Source organism: Ictidomys tridecemlineatus, chromosome X (assembly GCF_052094955.1).
Source record: "Ictidomys tridecemlineatus isolate mIctTri1 chromosome X, mIctTri1.hap1, whole genome shotgun sequence".
Taxonomy (NCBI): Eukaryota; Metazoa; Chordata; class Mammalia; order Rodentia; family Sciuridae; genus Ictidomys; species Ictidomys tridecemlineatus.
The window spans coordinates 92718161-92725271 of record NC_135493.1 but is presented as its reverse complement, the minus strand read 5'-3'; the positions used below and the strand labels follow the sequence as shown (position 1 = coordinate 92725271).

At 35.4% G+C, this 7111-nt stretch overlaps 1 pseudogene; it reads left to right on the top strand.

The window, feature by feature from the left end:
- The first annotated feature begins 6704 nt into the window (after positions 1–6704).
- On the top strand, positions 6705–6883 carry LOC120891087 (U2 spliceosomal RNA; annotated as a pseudogene).
- The last annotated feature ends 228 nt before the right edge of the window (positions 6884–7111 follow it).

The window sequence follows — 7111 nt, the reverse complement described above, 5'->3', positions numbered from 1 at the left end:
GAAAGCAGCCTTAGCATTCCACAAACAGAACTGGACTAAGAAAACAAGCTGTGATACAGATTAAAATAGGAAAGCCATTAATCAAATGACTAGAGATTCATCATAATTGGTACCTACAACATTGGCTACTGGAAAAATCAGGAAAAAGTATCAGGTTTAAGAAAAGACTCCTCAAAAGGAGCTTCATGGAAAGCAATATTTCTTCTTTTTAAATTTAGTTAAGATTCCAACAGGTGGCCACACCTATGTTCTTTAGAACCTATGGAATCTGTATCACTGTTCATTTGAACTGCATCATTTAAGAGCACATCAAGAATATTTGGCCAAAGTCAGTGATAAAAATCAATTTAAATCCTTAGTGACTCAGCTGTGATACCTTAAATAATTTGGTCTCTTTAAATCTCTCTCCTCCCTTCCATGCTAGTTCTCTACATTGTTGTTTTTTTACCTGTTGGACTTTTCTGTGCCTTTTTAAATATTTCATCATTGTTAACTGCATTTAGCTTTTCATTCTGGGCTTTTTACTTTTAGGGAGCTCATCCACACATACAATGTACATTGCTCCTTCTGTAATAACTAGTTACTGACTCTTACATCTGCATTTGCCAGTTCTTTCTCCTAAATCACTGTTTAATTCCACCCTTCCACTTAGCTGTTTTTCTTTTTCTTTCTTTTTTTTGCATAAGAACTCATTATTTGAAGTGAATGGAAAGAGTTTTAAATGGGAATGGTCATAATACCTTTTAATTTTATTCTAATGAATTTGCTTTGTAAATTCTGTTTTCAGAAATAGCATCCAAGTAAAATCCGAGTCACCCACATTGAATTACTCTGATCCAAATTATGAGGATTTTTAAAAGTAAATGGACATAAATGTTACATAAAATGGACATTGTGTTGTAGACTCTGGAAGACAAAATTGAAATTCTCTCCCCATTAGGACAAGAAGTTTGGAGTAGATTATTGTTGGTTAAATTGGACTATATGAATGCTTGGACTTCTGTGACCTCCCTTGTGGGTGCCAGTGGGATGAGACAGAGGGAGCATCCAACAAAGAAAGCCACCTTGCCTGTTGCCACTCATGAATGTCAACCAGAACAACTTCATTCTTAGCTCTTTTTTATAGTCTAAGAATTTGTTTGTACAAAGATTTCAGAGTCTAAATATTTTTTGAAAACTAGCTGATCTCTAAGACCTCTTCTAGTTCTTATGTTCTGTTTCTGTCAAAGCATTGAAAAGAGGCTATAGGATGAGAACTATAAAAAAAGCAGTTTAAATATATCTTATAATATGCCTTCACGCATTAGATAAGTTCAGAAAGAAAGTGCAAAGAAAGCTTTATTATATGGTATTATGTGGCTCTGCAGATGCTCCTGATTTACAAGGGCAATAGTGCTTTTGCTTCACTAAAATTCTTTAGCAAAATAAAAGGTTCCTACATATCATAATCTCCTCTAAAGGCTTTTTTGAGTTTTGAATAACTAGACCTTGAAGGCTTAACAATTGGTGCAGCAGATGCTGTTGATGTCCACATGAATTCTTGCCTTTACTGTGCCCACAGCTTCTTGTCATAAGCACTTGCAACTCTCTGCCTGAGAGCTTCCCCTGGCACAAAAGCACGTTTTATCTCTGTACATGGAAGACTGGGAAGTTCTGGGAAGTTAGAACCACCACAATTAGCACTCAAGTAATGAAGGATAGGAGTTGGTGGAAAAATATACTAGCTTCATCAACACTTGAGTAGAACAATTCTGAAGCATGTTCTATGGAGTCACTCAGAGATCCCTAATATGGGTAAATGCTAATTACTCATTAAAATGACTTTATTAACCATCCCTGTATTGTCTACTTTCCATTCCCTGTTTCTTCTATGATTCTTCTTGGTATCATCTCCAAAATAAACTACTCCCAATTAAACTGCTTGCATTCATGTCCTTTTCTCAGGATCTGCTTCTGATGGGAGGTGGGAACCCAAGTGTATCATTCAGGGTCCAATCAGGAGACAGAAATCCCACAAGTTATTTTAACAGAGAGAATTTAGTACAAAAATTTTTAACTACATATCAAGTTATTAACTTGGTCTCTATATTATTTTCCTGGGGCTACTGTAATATAGTGCAATAGGATTATACACAGAAATGTATTGTCTTACACTTCTGGGGGCCAGAAGGTGAAATCAAAGTGTCAGCAGAATTTGTTCCTTCTGAAAGCTATAAGGGAGAACCTGTTCCAGGCCCTTCTCTTAACTTCTGGTAGCTGCAGACTTTCCTTGGCTTGTAGATGGTATTCTCTTTGTGTCTTCACATTATCCTCCTTCTGTATATATCTGTTCTGGTGTCCCAATTTCCCCTTTTTAAAGGACACCAGACAAATTGAACTAGGGCCTATCCTAATGACTCAATCTGCAAAGATCCTCCTTCCAAATTAAGGTTACATTCACAGGTCCTGAGGACCAGGACTTCAACATTTGGGGGGGGAAGTGAACCCAATTCAACCCATAATAATACTTGAAAATGTAAAAAAATGAAACTAATGTATCATGCAGATAGCAACTTTGAGATAGAGCTACCACCCTTAGAGCCAAGAGAAAAAAGGAAGAGATTGAAATTATTTAAATTTAGAGGCCTGGAAGAGGGACTCATGAGGCTGAAATGCAGACACTTGAGGAAGGAACACCAGTTTGCTGGTGCTGGTATCTTGATGCTGAGAGGAGGCCTCACCATGGTCTGAATCTGGACTCCAGAGGAAGGGGTGGTGCCGGTGTCCTAGGGTTAGGGCATAATAACATTATTTCTGCAAGTGTTGAAAAAAACTGTAAACTGGATGCAGCTACTGCTATAGGAAAGGACTGCCACTGAAGAGATGAGGAAGTGAGGTGGGGGTGACTCTCACAGGATCAAGAAGCAGATGGGAAATCCTAAGAAACAAAGAGGGAGTAAACAGGAAGAAGCATGTTCATTCTTCCTCCCCAGGCCTTGCAATCTACTAGGGAGCAGCTAAAAAGCAGAAATGTGGCTTGGAGGATCCTCCTCCTAGCATTAAAAAACAAAGTATTGAGTCTGGGTTTGGTGCTGAGAGAGAATACTTTAATTATTGGCACACCAACATTAGACATTTAGGAAACTTAGAAAAGCAAGATTTCAGAGGTATTATGGTCTGAATTAGAATAAGATATCCCATGCTTATGTAATCATGTCAAAATGGATTCTCCTGTTATGTATAACTAAAAAGAACCAATGAAAAAAATTTTTTTTAATTATCCCAATGAAAGTAAAGATTAGACCTAAGAACATCAGCATGGGTGCTTGATTAATAGCAGTTCATGAGGCAGTATCTGATTAAAAAAGAAACACCCTATGTAGAGGTATGGCAATAAAATAATGTGATTGAATTTTTAACAACATGTTAGAACTTCAGCATACAAATGAGGACAGTTCTTTTCAAAGTAGTTACATTGAGTTTTTTTTTTTTTTTCAGATCATTCTTCAATCTGGCCATGTCTCAAACAGTGGTTGAAACTCCTTTTTAAGTCTATGGCTTGCAGTTTTGATTCAATCCATGTTATCATTTATTTGTCTTTTGAGGGTGAATTAATCTTTTGCAAACAACTTGTCATCCCAGGCTAAACATGGTAAATAAAATTATATATTTGGTTTTATTTTACTTTTGGTGAGGACTGATGGTTTTAGGGGCAATGTGTGAAAAGCAAGGCATAATTTGTCTAAAGATGGTATATGGCTGGAGGTCTCTGATGCCATAATTCTCAACTTGTCAATAAAATTATCATGAACATGGGAAAAAGATGAAGGTTTGCAACAACAAAGAAAATCAAGGCTATCATTTTGTTACTTGCCAACTTCATAGAATTTCAGTTAATCATAAGGTGATGTACTTGTTTAAAAAATACAATTTTTATCTACTGGTGTTTCTTGTTAATTACAAAAAAATTTTGCCAATGTAATAAAGGAGGTTATTTCATGCTTCCTTCACTGTCTATTCTGTGGTTCAGAATAATCAAGTCTGGGCCTATCAGAAAACATGGCAGTCATATGCCTACTAGTGGGGAACTTTTTATGAGACATCCACAGCATCCTTCCTTGTTTATCTCCTTTTCTGTTAGAAATAATCTCTTATATTTAGTAGAGATAAGAAATCTTTCAGAGAACTCGTGGGAAGAAAGTAGAGTGAGGATTGACAATATCTCTTTGTAGTTGAAGAGACCAGAAAAACCTTTATGCTGTTGGTTATAGATTTCCATGTTGTTTATTGACTTACTTAAAACATTATAAAACCAAGCTCTAGGATGGGAGAAGTTCCTGACTTAGCACATCAAATGTGCCAAAATGATTATCTTCTTGGTACTGAAAATTGGAAGGAGGGCAATGCACGTCAGCACAATTGAACTCTCAGAAGGTAAACTGAGCAATACCTAGGGGAAAACAAGACCAACCAAAGTCTGTCTGTTGGGAAGAACTAGCCAGACTAGATCTCTTTTCATTTTGGGGATGAGCAAATAGAAAAAGTTACACAGGGGGACTATAAAATACTATAGAACAGGAGAAAAATAACCCAGAAGACTCAGGAGAATAATGCAACTGTGAAAATGATATACTATTAAAACCAATAGAGAATTATACCTTTAAGGCTACAAGAAGGTGTGACTTTTATGAAAGAGAAGCAGAAGCCTTAGGGAAACTAGTAGCAGAAATGGAAACAGCTGAAGGAGAATAACAGGGAAATAGTTGAACTAAAGAAAATAGTGAAAAAACAAAACAAAACCAGGGAGAATTAAAAATGCAATAGCAAAATAAAAAATCCTTCCTAAGACAGAAACATACAGAATTTACACTAAAAAACTGAATTGGCAATGCAGAAAATAAACGCTATTTTCCCCCACAATGTGGGGAACAAACTTAAAAAGGTAAAAAGGCTTGAGTAAGGAGAACAATTATCAAACCTAAAAATTATAGACATAACAAAGATATCCATATGACCCTAACACAAGCAATAACCAGACATATTTTTAAAAGTGATCATGAGTAGAAAATAAATATCCAATTGTGCAATTGAAAGAGTCCATAAAATTAAAATAAATTCCCATGTAGTCATATTTTGAATCACAAGAATTTAAATATATTCTATAGGTAACAAGACAATTAACAAGCTTACTTATAAGGAAGTAGAAATCAGGCCAACCCCAGTATTTTCCACTAGAGTAAATGCTTAAAGACTAAAGAGCAATGACCACAATTTTTGAAGAGAAAAAGATTTGATTCAAGTAGTTAATTTTCATTTATGAATGAAGGCAACATAAAGACTCATATCACTTCTTGAACAACTTAAAGATGTATTCTGTGTAAATATTTACAATGTAGATTACAAAAGTTTATGTATTTATATTCATTAAATGAACATTAATTATTATTAAAGTTATATAACTGCCAATATATATTTAAACTTAGAATATAGAATAGCAAGTGAGAGTAAATTAAGTGGAAAATACAAAAGACATCATAATATAATTGTTTTTATTCTGGTACTGAGGATTGAACCCAGGGGTGCTTAACCACTGAGCCACATCCCCAGCCCTTTTTATGTTTTATTTAGAGACAGGGTCTCACTGAGTTGCTTAGTGCCTCATTAAATTTCTGAAACTGGCTTTGAACTTGTGATCCTCCTGCCTCAGCCTTCCAAGGTACTGGGATTACAGGTGTGTACCACCATGCCCGGCTCATAACATCATTTTAATCTAGAAAACCAGACTACTGGGTTAAAGACTAGCCTTTAGAAATTAAATATTCTCCTTGATATAAACAAAAATTATATTTATTTTTCTAATTGACCAAATGAAACAACATGTAAAAAAATGTGTAGAATATATGTGACATTAAAGGAATAACAAGAATGTGAAAAATGGCATAAAACAAGGTGTTTTAGTCAGCTTTCTTCACTGCTGTGATGAAAAGAACCCAACCTGAACAACTGTAGAGGAGTAAAAGTTTATTTGGGAGCTCCTGATTTCATAGGTCTCAATCCATAGGCAGTAGACTCAATTCCTTGGGGCTCATGGCACAAAAGTGTGGCAGAGGGAAGCAGCTCACATGTTGATCAGAAAGCAGGGGGCGGGGAGGTGGAAGGAATCCACTCTCCAGATACAAAATATATACCCCATAGTCATGCCCTTAATGAACCACTTCCTCTAGCCTGTCTCCAGTTATCATTCAGTTAATCTCATTAGGGATTAATTCACAGATTAGGTTAAGGCTATAACCCAATCATTTCTTCACTGAACCTTTTTGCATTGTCTCATATGTGAGCTTTTAGGGCACACCTCTCATCCAAACCATAACACAAAGAAACATCATTTTTAACAATAAATGTAAATTGTTAAACTACTTATTAAAACAAAACTAATCTCTGGTTAAATTATATTATAAAATATGTGTTTTTTCTTATAAGAGCAAAAGACACTGAATCTTAAAAAGTAAAAAAAAAAAATCCTTTGGAAAAAATCCATGACACATACCTATAATTCCAGCAACCCAGGAGGCTGAGATAGAAGTTTGAGGCCAGCCTCAGCTATTTAGCAAAACCCAGTGAAAATATCAGCAGTAGAGTGCCTCTGGGCTCAATCCCCAGTACCATGCACAAAAAAAAGATAAAAAAAAATTTCTTTGTTTGTAATGTAAACAAAAGGAAAGCAGATTACTTCCTGGCCTTTTGGCTAAGATCAAGTGTAGTATCTGTTCTTATCAGTTTAATATCTATCCAAGGATAATATATTAAGTGGATTTTTGGAGCAGGGAGATGGAATAGGAGCTTGCTTCATCCACTCCACACATTGACCTGGCATTGCAGTACCTCCAGGAACAGTGCATTAAAAAAGGAAAGAAGAAGTGGTAATGTTTCAGGCAAAGCAGATTTCAAAATTCAAGGCAAAAAGCATTATGCAGAGCAAATATATAACAATTATAAACTTTATAGACTGAATTACTTAGTATCAGTATTACAAAGCAAAAGCTGTCATGAACTCATTGATAAATTTACACAAATCTAATACCTGTGAAGACTTTTGATGCAACTCTATCAGATAAAACATAAAAACAAAATG